Below are 15,793 nucleotides of genomic sequence, written 5' to 3'. Positions count from 1 at the left end.
TTTTTAAGAAAAACCCTATGTTATACCCTTATCATTGCTCTTCCTTCCTGTTTAGCCCCTGAAGCCAGCCTTCAGGGAATAATATCCAACAATTAAAAATAAGCTGCCTAAAGAAAAGAATATGGATACCTTTATGGCATCCTCTAAGTACCTATGGCATTAACTACTTTCTCTGTAAATGTGTTCTTTGTTAAAAATTCAAAATCAATTAACATTAGTTAGTCAGAACCAAGTAGTGTACTAACACTTCTTGGGGCAGTATTTATTGGTATATTGCTACACCAAAGCAGGGTCCTAGGCTGCAGATGAGGCTTTAAGCCATTCTAATACTATTACTCTTACTGCTTTTAATAATTCCAGCAAGAAAGGTGTTGATTTTCAGTCCTTCCAGAACCAGTTATTTGCTTTAAAATATCTAAATAGACGTATATAAAGAAAGACATGGACCTATTAAAGTAGGTCCAGACAAGGGCTATGAAAATGATGAGAAGGTTGGAACCTCTGGTTTGAAGACAGGCTGAAACAGTTGGGGTTGTCAAGCATGGAGAAGAGAAGGCTCTGGGGAGACCTTAATGGGGAGACCTTACAATACTTAATGGGCCTTATAAGAAACAGAGAGAGAAACTTTTTACAGGGGCCTGTAGTGACATGACAAGAGGTAATGGTTTTAAACTGGAAGAAGGTAGATCTAAACTGGACATAAGGAAGAAAATTTTACAGTGAGTGTGGTTTAGTGGAGCAGATTTCCCAGAGTAGCTGTGGATGTCCCACACCTGAAAGTGTTCAGGGTCAAGTTGGACAAGGATTTGAGCAACCTGAACTACTGAAAGATGTCCTTGCCCATGTAAGGTAGTTTGGACTGGGTGATCTTTAAAGGTCTCTTCCAATCCAAACCATTCTATAATTCTATGTCTTCAGTTCCAACTTTTTCACCTAATTGACATTGTTCAAAGGAAAATGCAAATTCATAAAATGACCCAATATGAGTACATAAGCCAGGACCTAGGAAAATGGGAACAATTTCAAACATCAATTACATGTTGGGATCTCTTGATCCTGAAGTATCACAAACACGAGCCCATTGGAAACTGATGCTGTAATATGATAGGTGCTGCAGTGAAGGATCTTCTTGGAAGGCTTTAACTTTCTAAATTCATCAATGATTTGGTCTCAGATGTGTTTTACTCTTTCTGTTCCCCCTATATGACAGATGCCAGAAGGAACAATAAACATAGTAGATAAAAACATTTCACCTGTATAAAAACATAGTTCATAAAAACATTTTGCTTCTCTAATAAAGGATCATTCTAAATGGTGCAGTGAAAGTCTAAATATATTTTGGAGAAAAGGAGGTGTGTATTTGCTCACAGTAATATAAACAAGTAAGAATTAGGAAGTTGTATAACTTCATATATATGGAGTTACTTTCAGTCACTGATCAGCTACCATGTAGTGAAAATACCAGAAGCAAAAATTCTGCATGATGGTTCTTCTCTAAAAGAAAAAGTGAAGCAAAAAAAGTATTTGTGAAGCAAATACTCCAATAAAGTTTGAATTGAGGATTGATTCTCAACTTTTTGTCTAAGGCATCACATTCTTTCCAAAATACTACAAAGCAATTGAAAAGATGACTGTCCTGTGACTGCTGACCTAGCCACAGCTAAATGTGATGGATTTAACATGAAAGAACTAATGTGAAATTTCCATACTTTATTGGGCACAAGTGGTGACTCTGGTATATCTGATGATTCTTTTGAATTGCAAATACTGATGCTGTCCCACTGATCTGTATTGCTTTAGCAATGCAAAGCAAATGTGAGCTAGTATTAACTAGCCAACCAAGACATTTTTCTGACTGTTTGACATCAAGGGAGTGGAAAAGCAGACAGACCATGCTGGTTTACTTCTCCTACCTACTTAGACTGGCTGGTCATAAGGAGGACTAGCTTTTTAGAGTTAGAGAAATCAGGGTGTTTTTCATTGCTTTGCTTGAGAGGGAATGTTGTAGAGCTTCAGTGTTCTGGTGTACAAGCAGAGAGTAGAGGGTGAACAACTTGTAAATTGTGATGGCAACTTCCTTCAAGAAAGAGAACCTTTGAACATCCTGTGTCAAGTCTCATCCTTAGCAGTTTTTCCTAAACTAGTTCTTTCCCTTTTCTTCAGCCTTTTTTATCGTTTGTGCATTGCTAGATACTATACCACCCTTCAAAGTAATTTTTTTAGTAGACGTATGCTGATACATTATTAAAAATAAATATTTCAACTGATGCAAAGCTCCCTCAACTTCTTTTGAACTGTATTTTTAATACCTAGTGAAGTTGATGTTTCAAATCATCCCTGATCTTAGTACCCTAGGGCTTGCAAAACATCCCCAGTATTAATGAATGTAATCTGAGGAAGACATTTCTCAGAGTGAGCTGGGAAAGGAACCATGAAAAACGTATTATGTAGACTGGAGCAAAATTATTAGCCTTCTGATTATAAATCTAAAATATTAAAATAATGAATTCACAGAACCCTATTAGACATCAAAGCTTGTGTCTTATTGGGGTATGCTTTTAATTTATATGCCCTCTTTCAGGCCAGAAGCAAACCTGATAAATTGAACAGTGAATTCCTAACCTGATTGAAAAAATCTGACTCTGGATCACTGTTGTCAATAGAAGGGAGACTGTGCGAGCTGAACTCTACTCAAGTGGATGCCTGTGGTATAATTTAATGGCCCATTTTCAAACCTTACAACTTTTAAATACAGAATTAAACTTTAAACTAGCAACTTGGTAGCCATTATGCTCTTTGCTCTTTTATTTCAGTTTTCTTTCTTTCAGAAGTCTGCAGCAGGGGCAGCTGTAGCAAGAGAATTTAAGTGCTTTCAGTTGGCAAGAGCAACAGTGTTAAAGTTAATAAACATTATGTCTTTTTTCCCCTTTCTCGAATGGAATGAGGAATGCACTGAAATGAATATGCAGGCAGATGATAATCTACACATTACCCAAACCCAAATTTAATTTTAGGAATGTTTAGGCACTCTTCATTACATAGCTTCACCTTTTAAAAGAGTGAAGGTTTTGTTATTTTCTACCTAGGAATACATTAGAATTCCAGAGATGACAGATAAATATAGTGCATGAGGCATGTTAAACATCAGTAATGGGCACACAGGATGAAAGAAGGTGAGTGATTATGGTGCTAATGTGAGATCTGGGAGACCTGCTTTCAGTTCCCTTATCCAATACAGGCTTCCTCTCTGACCTCAAGTAAATTTGTCCCTCAGGTTTAAATTTACAAATGTGTTTAGGCACATAACTGCCTCTGTTTAAACAAATATACTGCTGATGAAATGAATAGTAAGTTATTGATCTGTATATTTGGTTCCCCGGGCTTTCATTTTTGCATTGCAGAATCGGGGGTAATGTTGCTCCATCATCTTGGAGTTGTGCTGGGAGCATAAATAGGTCTTGGAATGCTGGTTGTCCAGCTGTTGGAAGCATCAGAGTATCTCATATGATCATGCTTCTGTGTGAATTCATGTTGAGTTCCTTTCTCATATAATGTTTAGTTCTGATCAACTCATCTCAAAAAGCCTAAAACAAACCCAAAGAAGGGCTATGGAAATGATCAAAGGTATGTAATAGTTTCTATACATGGAGAGGTTTGAATAGACTAACATTCTTCAACCTGAACTGGAGGGGACTGAACAGGGATGTGATGGCAATCAATGCAGTTGTGAATAGGGAGCAATTACGGAGAGTTTCTCACTGTATAATTGCAGTAGACTTAGTTTTTTACCTAACATACAATTAAACTGCGGGACCCTTTTTCCAAGGGGATTATGGGTGACAAAAGTTAGATGGTTGTAAAAGACGTAATAGAAAAATCTCTGGATGAAACATCCATTCTGGATTATGGAACACAAAGAAATGACCTCAAGTTCAAAAAATTCTGTAGGCTCAGGCTGCAGGAGACTGTGGGGAACTGTTGCCTCCTGTTTATCCTCATATATTTTTGACACATTTGGTACTGACCACATCAGAGAGCATTCTAAGATAGATGGACAGTTTGTCTTGCCTGACACAGATATTCTTATGTTCTTACTTTCTAAAGGGAAACAAATATAGACAAATATATTCTTTTGTGCACTTTGTTGTGTTTTATCGATTCAATGACAGATGCTAGGTGTGCTTTTTGCTGAGAAAGATTAAGGGAAAGTGATGAAAACACAGTTTTGCATTTATATTTTATCTTCTTTCCCTGGAATGAGAAGGAAGGGATTCTCTTTGAAGAGAATGGACTCCTTCAGTGGCTGAATGTTTAGTATTAAAAGAATATCGAGGTTCATCATAGCAATGGACCAAAGAATCATCTGTAACAACCTTCTGCCACATGCCATCTTTGTTCTAGAAAGGGAGTAAACTACTACTTTGACATGATGCCTGTTATCCTTCCCTTCCCTTTGCCCAGTTACTTCTTGTTAATAAGAAAAAGAAGTTCCTGTTCATCTGTGGCTCTTGGTTGTGGTTAAAAGCCTGAGAGGTCATAAAAGCATCCCTATTTTTCCTATGGAAGCCAGCTGGTATCACAATCACAGCAGAATAAAGGGGGGGCTACTCATTTGGGAGACACTCAATAGTAAAGGGAGCAATGATTCCGTCTAGCCTTGAGTGTTTTGAGTGTTTTGCCCCTCAGGCTAACTGTGGACTTCTGGGGAAAGGCGGGTCACAGTTTGACTGTGGATGTCCCCATGGCAATGAGCAGCACCACCTGCCGACTACCAGTTGTCTATCTCCTTACAAGAGAGGAAGGTATTTTCTGACTTTTTCCCCCAGCGCTCTTCCTTGCAGAAACGCCATTTGCAGCAAGGCATCCTTCTAGGTGAACTGATAAACATGCATCTCTCCCTATGAGGTTTACTTACACTACTTACCATGTAGTAATAGGGCATACCCAGCAGCAAAACATGGCACTTTCTTCCAGCACGACTGGAATACAGCTTCCAGGCTTGCTACGGCCCGGCAGTCCTTGGAGTGAGGAACTGAGCTGAGACAGTTTATTTGCAAAACAGAGAGCTGTATCACTAGCAATGAACTGAAGAACAAACAGAAAACTTCACACAAATGTGGCACTTGCTCTTTGCAAATTACAGCCGTTGTATTCTTACTACAGATGAAAAACAAACAAGCTGCTCTGTCTTGTCTCTCCCAGCTTGCTTAGAGACTCAGCTCAGCTTGGCTGCATGTAGATCAATTTGTTACAAGAGATCAGCATTTCCTTTTAAGCTTTTGCACTGTAAGTCCCTATAGGATCCTGATGTTTTTATCAATTATATATTTTCATTTTGTACTGGTAATCAATAGCACTTTAGAACACTAATGTCATACCTTATCTTTGTCTTGGGCTAGTAAGTGAATAATAACTAAATAACGCATTTCAAACAAGAGAGCAAATGAATATTCTCCCTCCAGTGCACAAAGAAACATGCAAAAAGAAATCACTGCACAATAGGACATTGATTTTTGTGGCTTCAAACTTTCCAGCTGCAGGCAGAATAGAGTTTTAGTGCAATATCTTACTTCTGAAGTTGCACTTGGGCATGAAACTTCAAGATGCATCTCATTTTTTCAGCATTACAACTGGGTAAAGGTTTGGTGCAGACCATGGTAATGCTGATAATTCACAGTCTTTGGAAAGTGAAAGAAATGCTTGCAGTCAGCTCTATTGGCAGGGCTTTTTCAAATGCTACGTGTTCTCAACAGACAAAGCTTTCAGACAATTGATATCTGGAAAACAGTCTGAAACGGCAGACCTGAGAGAGTCAGGGAATAGCCTTAGACTCTGGTTTGCAGTCATGTATGCTGTTACATTGTTAGCACAGGTTTTGTTGGAATTTTGGCCAGTGCTAAGGAGTATTCTCCCAAGCAGCTCTGGAGTGTACGTAGATTGGGAGTTAGTGCTCTTGACAAACAGCTTGAACAGGAGTTCCCTATTTTGGGTATGAGGACTTGGCTGTGCAGATCAGAACTATGCTGTGTCAGCTGGCCTTGAAGCCAAGGAGTAGTCTATGCCTCATTCCATTTGCTAATGTAGACATGGTCAGTAGGTACTGTATTTGATAACCTTTCTACCAAAAGAGCATCTCATGGCTACAAGGTTGGACTGGGACTGAAGAGATTCAGTTCCTAGACATAGCACAGATTTTCAGTGTAACTTGAGGTCATTAGACCCTCTGCGGTCATTAGACCCTCTGTGTTTCTTATTTCATCTATGAAATGGAGATAACAGAACTTTCTTGCTTTAAGTACTGTGACAATGACATGTGGAAAGATGTCACAGATGGATTGTAATCTGTTTAATACAGCAATGGTCTTTTATTAGAGGTGTCTAGAATAATGGGAAATTTGTCTGACTGAGAAAAGTTTCCAGTTCTCTCTCTCTCTCCTCCGCTGTTTATTTCTCCAAATCAAACTGTTTAGCTCAAACACTGAAGACTCTGGAGGCACTGGAATCTGGCTGGATTATTTTTGTCTTTTGTGAATTCAGCCAACTAGTGTACTAGTAAGGGTTGAATCCCTGCTTGGAGTTTTTTAAATATGTTTTAAGCCTGAAATATTTTGAATACAACAGACATATGGCATTTTCTAAGTGAAGTTTGTGTCACTGGAACACAGCTGTCAGTGGGTGATACAGTGCTGCACAATTATAATGAAAATAATAATAACAGTAATAATAACAGTAATAATAACAACAAGAGAAGAGAATAGTGAAAAACTGTTAAAGATGCACAAAAGAAGATAGTTGTATTTTTCACCCTGATTAAGGACAGTGCTTAAACTTACCCTTAATGTTAAGCCCACTTAAGCACCTTTCTCAAATAAAGACTGATATAACCTGATTTTGGCATGATGCTAGACAGCTATTATGTCCAGAAAGAGATCCAAAACAAAAGAAGTATTCACTCACAAAATTGTTTCTCTCATAAAATTGATTCTCTACCTGGTGACAGTGCTGTAGTTTCCCCTCATTGAATTTAACATACTGCTCTTTATCAGTCCTGTGGTTCCTTCTCTCCTGTTTGTCTTCTCGAGAGGCAAGCCCCAAGGTTTCTCTTCAGCAGAGCATTCCCAAATATGTGCCAATGTATTGATGTATGTACTGATAAAATTATTCTGGCAAATCAGAGTAAATTTGCAGGTGCAAGTTTAGGCATGCTGCATTTCTCATAGAGGCAGTGATGAATTTGAATAAAGTGCCTCTGTCTTATTCTAAACAGATTACATTTGTTACCATGATGACTGCGTTGTTGGGAGTATATATGCTGAATATGGACAGGTTATTACACAACAGTGTTTTAACTTATTGCAATGCCCTGTCATGTGTGCCTGCTGTCAGCCAAGTTACACTCTCCTGTGGCAGTGGAATGAACAAGGAACGTGCACTTGGGATACACTTACATATATTAATATATATACGAGATCTTTTGGCTTGATTCCTTGATTCATAGAACAAGAGGTCTCCATGTATTCTTACTTTACCTGGATATGCTTTGTCTGCTGACTTTGTGGCATTCTATTATTATTTTACATTTCACATTCTGTTTTATGTTTCACTAACTGATCTAATTCTGAAAATTCAAGTGAAGAAACTTCTGTCTGTCTCAAGGTAAATTAAAAGTGAACAGCTAAAATGATTCACCCTCTAACTTGATTTTCCAAAATCTGTCTCTTTTTTTATTCATAATGTTAAATTTAATTTTAATAATGGGTCAGCAACAAATGTCCGAAGCTCTAGAAATGAAGAATGCTTTCTCTGATTCCATGAGTTAAAATTTCTAAGATCTAGACATACCCTTTTTCTTCTTCTTTTATGCTCAAACAGTTAGAACATGGAATAGCATGTTTAATTTGGCTAGAAATCCTTTCTTTTCCAACTTCTTGCACATATCTCAAGTCTCTGTCAGTGTAAAGGACATAATTCTGTAATGAGTCTTTCTCAAGACTGCCCTTTAGCTTAAGATAGTACTCGGCTGCTGGAGAGCTTTCTGCCTCTAAAGATTTATCTGTTCCTCCGGTCACCTCAGACCTTCATGCCAGCACAGGTGTGAATTGAAGAAGTTTTCAGACTTTCCTGCTAAACTTTATGTACAAAACCCATTAAGATTTCTGTACAGATGAGGGTAGAGAGGGGACCTGTTGAAGTGGATATGCTTCTTTTAATCTTGGCTACAATACAATCAGATTTTTCTATTGATCTTTGATCTGAAGTACAAAACACCCTTAAAGCCACGGGAATTCAGTGTATCTATTGAATTTTCTATCTATTTAGCAACAGTAGAATCAATTTTTACAAATACATATTTGCTTACTGTATCATTTTAATTATTTGAGTATCTGAAATACGTATTTGGTTTTCAGAGATTTGGAGAAAATTCTGTCTTCACAAGTATATGCACAGTGGAGTTACTTCTTTACTCTGGAGTTAAATTTTAAGCTCAACACTTATATGATCTCAATTCACCCTACTGATGTTATTGAGGGTCTTTAATTTCAGTAGGAATTTGATCAGACCCTAAGGAAAGTTGGCATCAGCCATGAAAACCAACAAAGAACCATATCTACAAAGAAATTCAATCAAAATATCCCTCTTAGTGAATTAGGAAAGGCAAGAAAGGAAAGACTTGAAGAAACCAGGTAAAATTATGTAATTAAATGTCTAATATCTCAAGCAATAGAAGTTTATGCAGTTTGAGATTATTTTATTTCTTTTATTTATTCTCTTTACAATAGAACTTATAAAAGGTGATGCACCCAGGTAATTATAAGCATCTTTATTGTGGATTATAACATAATTTTTTCCAGTAATGAAACTCTCATGAGTTACAAAGCCAAAATAAGTGTAATCTTCTAAAATATCTTCTCCCTCACTTGATTTCAAAGTTCCCAGAAGACTAAAAATAACTCCCCAGGATGCTCCAGGGCCTGGCTTTCCTGGTAGTTCACAGACATTTCCACTCAGAGTACTCTCTGAAGCAAACCAATTGTTTGTGGCCATATTCACCTGGGGGTTTAAGAATATTTTGCCTTGTGAGCAACATGGGTAAGACTAAAAAACCTTTGGATTTCTCTGCTCTGTGCAGACTTCCAGTACCATAGACCAGAAGGTCTACTGTGCTCAGATGCCTCTGTTCTCCCTCATTACACACTTTGACGTGTAGTGTATGTACCGCACTATAAAACCTCTCTTCTGGCAAACCATAATGCAGCCCTCTGATCACTTCAGACATTTTGACCTGAAGAAGTAAACACCAAAACAATACTATACTAGTGTCATGCAAGCACCCTCTGGGGCCCATGGTAGGGCTGTGAGGAGACTGAGGAAAAGTACTGTGTGTTAAAAATACAGTCAACATGCTCCCACAGCAGCTGGATGTGGAAAGCATAGATGATAACTAATAGACTGCACTTCACCTAGAGGCTGGAGGTCTTTGTTTGGGCTGGACTTCAAGTTTTCCAGATGGTGATCAACAGTCACAACTGACTGATTGTATGAATTTTTGATTTATTTATTGTGATAATATGATAGTTTAATTTTTAGAGCTTACTTATGAGTGTGCTTCCTTAGCAAATTAATTGATGGTGGATGTAAATGATGAGGAGGAAGGAGTTTTTCCTCTTTGATGGTTTTCAAATTCTTTTTTGTGCTAAGAGGAGCTGATTTTTCCTATAATATTTATGAGCAAAAAATAACAATGAAGTCATTGTTTAAGAGGTGCAAAGGTACAGCAACAACAGTGCAAACGCTGTATGACATTCTGGATGCTGAAATGTAGAGGCCTATTTTGAGAACCAAGTTGTCTGCCATTGGTGCTTGATTCATTATTTACATCCATTTGGGAAATGAGCCCTCAGGAGGCTGAAATATGATTATCCAGTTACTTGTGCTTAGTGGGGGGAAAAAAGAAAAGACAAAAAACTCCCACAGGGAACAGAGCAATATTTTACTAAATTATCTGAAAAAAAAGATTCCTTCTTCATTTTCAGTGAACTACATTAATACAGTGACATTCATAGAATCACTCAGTAAGGGCATATGAACTTCTTGAAAAGAAAATATAGATAAATAGCTGACTTAATATATCAGTGTGTGTCCCTGCCTGTTGTTGGTTTTGAGTGGAAGAGCATTAAATGGAGAACCAGAATGTTCTGGGAGGGGCAGAGAGCAAAAAATTATATGTCTCAGCAATGTCTCAGCAGTAACTGCTTGAGATCAGTTATATCAGCAGTAATGTGAAACATTTTGTATCCTCTTATTGCTTATGTAAGAAAGAAGACCTATTCTTCAAAGATGTGAGAGCACCATCTGTGGCAGTAATGTGGGAATGAAACTTGTGAGAAGACATCATGTTCCCATCTGTTTTCAGAGAAGCTTAAACAATGGCCAAATCCACCAAATAGCTTCTGATGTGTGAACTTGTGAAGTGGTTTACAAAGCTTTATGGCTTCTGCATCTGAAGTTCTGCATGCAAGTCCAGAACAACTGTCTGTCAAATGCAACTGCCTTTGTGCATGGACATGTCTGTACTGGAGGGCACAGGCACCATCAAAGGTCTGTTGCGACATATGACTTTCATGTTGGTCATGTACAAGATCCTGTATATGCGGGAGCACGGAGCAACTCAATTCTTTGTCAGACTCTTCCATTTCCAAATGCTGGCTTCAGGGTGTTTTAGATATTTAAGGGCCTTCAGATATTTTAAAGAATAGAATGTGATAATGCCAGGTTATCTTCTACTGGTACCTTTATCTATTTTTATATCAGTAAGTTGTCTTGCAGTACTTGTGTTTTTTTCCCAAGTCATATTGTCTCCAACCTGTCTGACTAACTGGGTAATTTAACACTGACCTGTACATTTATTTTTTATGCTCATTTTGCTGTCTCTCTTGTTGTGATGTTGCTTTCAGGGAAGCTCGGGAGGGCATACCTTTTTTAGGAACCATTTGGCTAAGAGCAAATAGAGAGGCCGTTTATCCTTGACATTCATTAGTCTTGCAATTATAATTCCTTTTGGTATTGTGGTGGCAAGGTATTGCTTGATAAATAAATGAAAATAAAACAGTTGTGTGGTATTTTTTTTTTCTCATGGAAATACACTCAGAACTTCAAGAAATTCCAAAGTCCAATGGTTCTGGCCAACTCTGCCATTTGCCTGCAGCCTGGTTAATCATCTGTCAAGTCTAATGGTACTCGGAGCAAGTTGTAATATAGATAATTTCTGGAATATGTCTTCTTTTAAAAGCCCCTTATTTTCTCAATAGTCTTTGCTTTGATACATCATACTGTAGCTAGGCACTCCTTTAAATTAGTACCTGTGAGCCAGTGAGTGAAATCCTCCTTGGAGACATCAGTTTGTCATCTTGGAGAGCATCCCCCCACCAGCCCAGTAGCCAGGAGGGGTATGGTGTGAGTTCCAGTGCAGTTCTGCACCAGCAGGAGATTTCTGTCATGAAAGCAAATCCTCAGGAGAAAGATGGAGAAAAGGATTTGAATCTTAAATCACCTGTGAATCCCTGGGAGACTTGAGTGAGAAGCTTGCTGTGTCCTCCTCTCTGCACTGCAGCAGACTTCGAGGAGCTATCCCAGCTATCACTCTCAGCGCAGTTTTTTCAGTACACTTCAACCATGCATCAGAACAGGCCTTCTCTGGTTTGCTGAACTAGGAGTATGAAATGAAATTTATTTTTTCTCTTATTAAAAGCTATATTTCTCATGTTTTCACCTCAAAAATACATTGACAATAAACAGTTTTAATTGGAAGGCGTGTATGTTTTATCTAGTAAATCCAAAGAGAAGTTTTAAAAAATGTAGTTTCAAGTGAATGAGAAAAAGAATAAATGGTAATATTGTGGTCTTGTAAAGGTAAGAATATAACAGAAAGAAAGGCTGAAACCCTATACAGTGTCTATGCCATTTTTTCTTCCTTTTTCAGGATATACAAGGGGAAAAAAAACTGTGCAAAAGAATATTTAGAAATAAGGAAATACTTACATGAAATAACCTTCCAGACTAATGGGAATGGATCTCTTGTGATTTTAAATGTATTCCAGTACTATGCTAACACATGCAAAGGATGAAGGAAACAAGTTACAAATGGAGAGAGTGTCAAATTTGCAAATCAAGACAGAATAACTTATCCTAAGAGATAATTTATACCGACTAAGCTGTCTGAGGCTTTGGTGATCAGATTTTGGCATGTGTTTCTCTACAGCTTGCACGGTGGACCACAACATAGCATAGAGATGATTCATGGGCTGGAGACTTTCTGCACATGCAGGGTCCAAGGTGGGTTGGCTTGGCTATAGAACAATTTTTAAAATTCCTTTGCACCTTATGTCTTGGGCTTCTTTTCAGCAGTTTCAAACTCAAGCTTCTCCATAGCTGAACAAGATATTAACAGGATAAATTACTTGCTCACCACATGTGAGTATATTACAGGAGGTATGTGACTTATGAAAGCAGTTGTGTCTCTTAGATGCTTAGGCTTCAGTCATAAAGCTGGTAAAGATGATAGTAACAATATTAATAGTGAGAATATGTTGATATTAAATAGACTGCAACCACGTCTTTATTTAATTTCAAAGCTGTGATTTGCCAGTACTGTCTGTTCCCTCTCTGCCCTGTAAAAGAGGAAAAAAAAAAAAGAAAAAAGAGAAAACCAGAAAATGCAGAGAGGATTCTGGCTAAGATGACCAGAGAGAGGCAAGTAATGTTGTGACTCTTTTTTGTCATCAAGAGTGCAGGGAAACACTATGAAACTAGTTTTATAATATTTTCAATTTTAAAAATAGCATTTTTAATTTAATTTTAAATAATTTAAATAGTTCGTATAACTTTCAGAAAGACTTTGGTAACTCTTTGGTAACTCTTTGGTAACTTAGTGATATTAAAAATCAGATGGCAAAAATAACAGTATCCCCTTATAACAGTAAAGCAGAGGCTGAACTTTTAAAAGCTTGCTGCCATTAAAGTCTGCAGCATCTGAAATATCTAATAAAGCTTATGATTATAACTCTCCATCCACTGCAGCTCTTTCTTTTTTTAATCCGTTTTTACTTTTCTGACTGTTTGACCTTCTGAATGATGCTAAAATTTATTGGAGGGTCAAAAAGTCATTGGGGCCCATATGATGCAAAGCAAGACAAATGAAGATAGGATATCTAGGCAAAATCAATGCATGTCTCACAATGCTACTTCACACTGTGCAAAACACACCAGGGCTGTTTATAAGAAGGGTAGATGGAAGTTTGCTTTATACATACTAAAGGTGCTTTCTATGCTCTTATGGGGAAAAACTTGTTCTCAAGCTTCGCATTCCAGGGCCTGTAACCAACTGCCAAGACTTTTCAGATGTGCCAAGTTCAAAATCTAAGATTTCAGGTCCACTTGCCAGCTCACATTTTCCATTTGGCAGCAGCATTCTCTCCAGCCCTGCCAGTAGCTGGCCCCTGAGATGCCTCCTTACAAGGCCTGGGATTTAATTTTCATTTTTGGTTTTTTCAAACATTATTGTTCCATGAACATGAAAGTCCAAAATTTTGAGATAAACCCAGGCTGAGCAGAATCCATTTTTTCCTGCTGAAATATCTCCAAGAGAGCTCTCGCTTTGAGAAAACTTTGGAAACGATATCTGACTTAGTCAAGGGAGTTTATTTGTTACCTGCAGTGATATTTCTTTGTGAATACACGTTTGTCAGGGGAATCCTGTTTCTTTACTTAGTGCAGAATTTTTTTTTTATTCATTTTCTAACTGTGCATGCCTAATTCCCCTCTCTGTTAATGAGAATTTAATGTGCTCTTTGAAATGAACAAAAAAATTTCTATGCAACTGACAAAACAGAGCTTAAAGAGGTAGAGTGACAGCACTCGAGAAGGGGGAAAAGAGCTGCCTGGCTGTGAGTTTAATGCTTTTCTGCCACAGGAGTCAAACTGCAAAAAATTGGTGGTGTTTTTTTTTTTCTTCCCCCTTCCCCCATGAAACAGTACTTGAAAGGAAGAGACAATAGGAAAGGAGTGGTAAAGGTACTGTGAGTTTTCAGTGTGTGACCCATGGAGTGATTCCCTAAAATAAATAAAATGAAACTATTCAAAACAGGATAGTGGAAAAAATGGGTTGCATAAATTGTGCTGACATTACTTTGGAGCTCATCCCTTTTCTCTGTTGTGTTCTCATTTTGATGGTGACCTTTCAGACTAGACCTGGATAATTTAAATCAAAAGAATGGTTTTCCTTGTTGTGACGCCCTCTGGTAGTCCATTCATGCAAACTTTAAGGAAATTTTGTGGCAACAAATCACAGTGACATATTTATTCTTGCAATGCCCCTTGTCCACCCTTAGAGAAGATCCATGATTTAGCATATGAAGTGGATTACCTTTCACCCCAATTAATGTTTTTATAATGAGTACCAAAAGAAGCGATAATGTTTTGCCACTTATTATCGAGTGTTACTGGGGCAATCTCTGAAACTCAAGACTCAGGTCATTGACAGCAATGACATGATGGCAATCATCTTGCTGAGGTTTAAGCCCTGCTACAGTGATGAATAAATTGGTCAATTTAATTTCCAGAACTATCAGTTTGAAGCTTTGAGTAACAGAATGAGAGAGATACAAATGTCCAAGGGTTCTGAAGATTTGGCAGAGGTTAGATTTGGAATTCCAGCCATTTCTGAGCCTATTGAAATGGTAATTAAAAGAGAACCTAGGAAGAAATAAAATAAGGAATCATAGTCGTGTTTTGTCTGGGAAATGAAAGTCATTTTTACATACAGTGATAAATATTTTTATGCTATTATATGATAAGACATGTATAATAAATTATATTTTGCAGCTTGTCAGTATGTTGATTGCATTGTACAATTTTCTAGCTGGCAAAATTTAGTTGTCTCAGTTTTAAAGAATGGGAACCATCTGAGATATTATTGCACAGCCTGACCCTACCTGACTTTTTTTGTCTTGTAAGGTTATGCATAATGCTTAAACATATTTTAAGAATACCAGACAAAGAAGCAAAGGCATTTGATAGCCCCCTGACAGAAATAATGTTTCTAAGTTGTTTCTTGGATTTCTTCTATAGGGAAAATTAGGCTGTTTCTGGAAATCTGTTTTGACAAGAAGAAGAAGAAATACCTTGCATAGAAGTTTAGCAAGGAGTCACACTGGCTTACCAATAAACATTTTCCTCTTGAGTTATAGTGACTAATAGCACTGGATGGCCATGCAGGTGCCATTTATATGAAGAATTCCCTTCTTGCAGTCTATTTTTTTCTTTTTCTTATTGTAATTATAAAAAAGTTATTTATGATAACTGCCAGTTCCTTCCCACCTCAGTATAGCTTTCTACAAGACCCGAAGAAAGGCAAAGAGCAGATGGATAACTGTCTATGTATGTGTGTGGTTTATGACTTTTCTCCCATTATCTTAGGTATTGATGTAATTTAATACTATTTAATTCATTTCTCAGCCCCTTCTTTACATTAGAGAAGTAATTTACCTCTTCTTTTCCATTGAAAAATCTTCATTAACCTCTTTTGCTCATGAGGGTTGAGCAACTATCTTTTGAGCATCCTCCCATAAGGAAAGCTGGGGTGAGGGGGTGGTGAGTATTGTGTCACATTAAAGTACAGAAAAGTGTCTTTGAGAGAGGAAAGCCTTCCCTCCAGTCCCCATGTTACAGAGGGCAGGGGCTCAGACTGTGCCTAATTATTAACTTGGAAGTGCCTGCCTCGCATTTGGGATCCTGA

General features: G+C 37.7%; 1 long non-coding RNA gene across 5 annotated transcripts in view; it reads left to right on the top strand.

The window, feature by feature from the left end:
- LOC135411862 (uncharacterized) overlaps positions 1 to 15,793 on the top strand; it is a 155,170-nt gene that overhangs the window by 107,902 nt on the left and 31,475 nt on the right. For all 5 annotated transcript variants that reach the window (XR_010429354.1, XR_010429351.1, XR_010429352.1 and 2 more), the window contains one exon: positions 12,260 to 12,333. This is a non-coding gene — a long non-coding RNA (uncharacterized LOC135411862). The remainder of the gene's footprint in view (positions 1 to 12,259; positions 12,334 to 15,793) is intronic.

The sequence above is a fragment of the Pseudopipra pipra genome, chromosome 3 (assembly GCF_036250125.1).
Source record: "Pseudopipra pipra isolate bDixPip1 chromosome 3, bDixPip1.hap1, whole genome shotgun sequence".
NCBI classification, from domain to species: domain Eukaryota; kingdom Metazoa; phylum Chordata; class Aves; order Passeriformes; family Pipridae; genus Pseudopipra; species Pseudopipra pipra.
The sequence above is the reverse complement of the archived record's forward strand: the minus strand, read 5'-3'. Positions and strand labels throughout refer to the sequence as shown.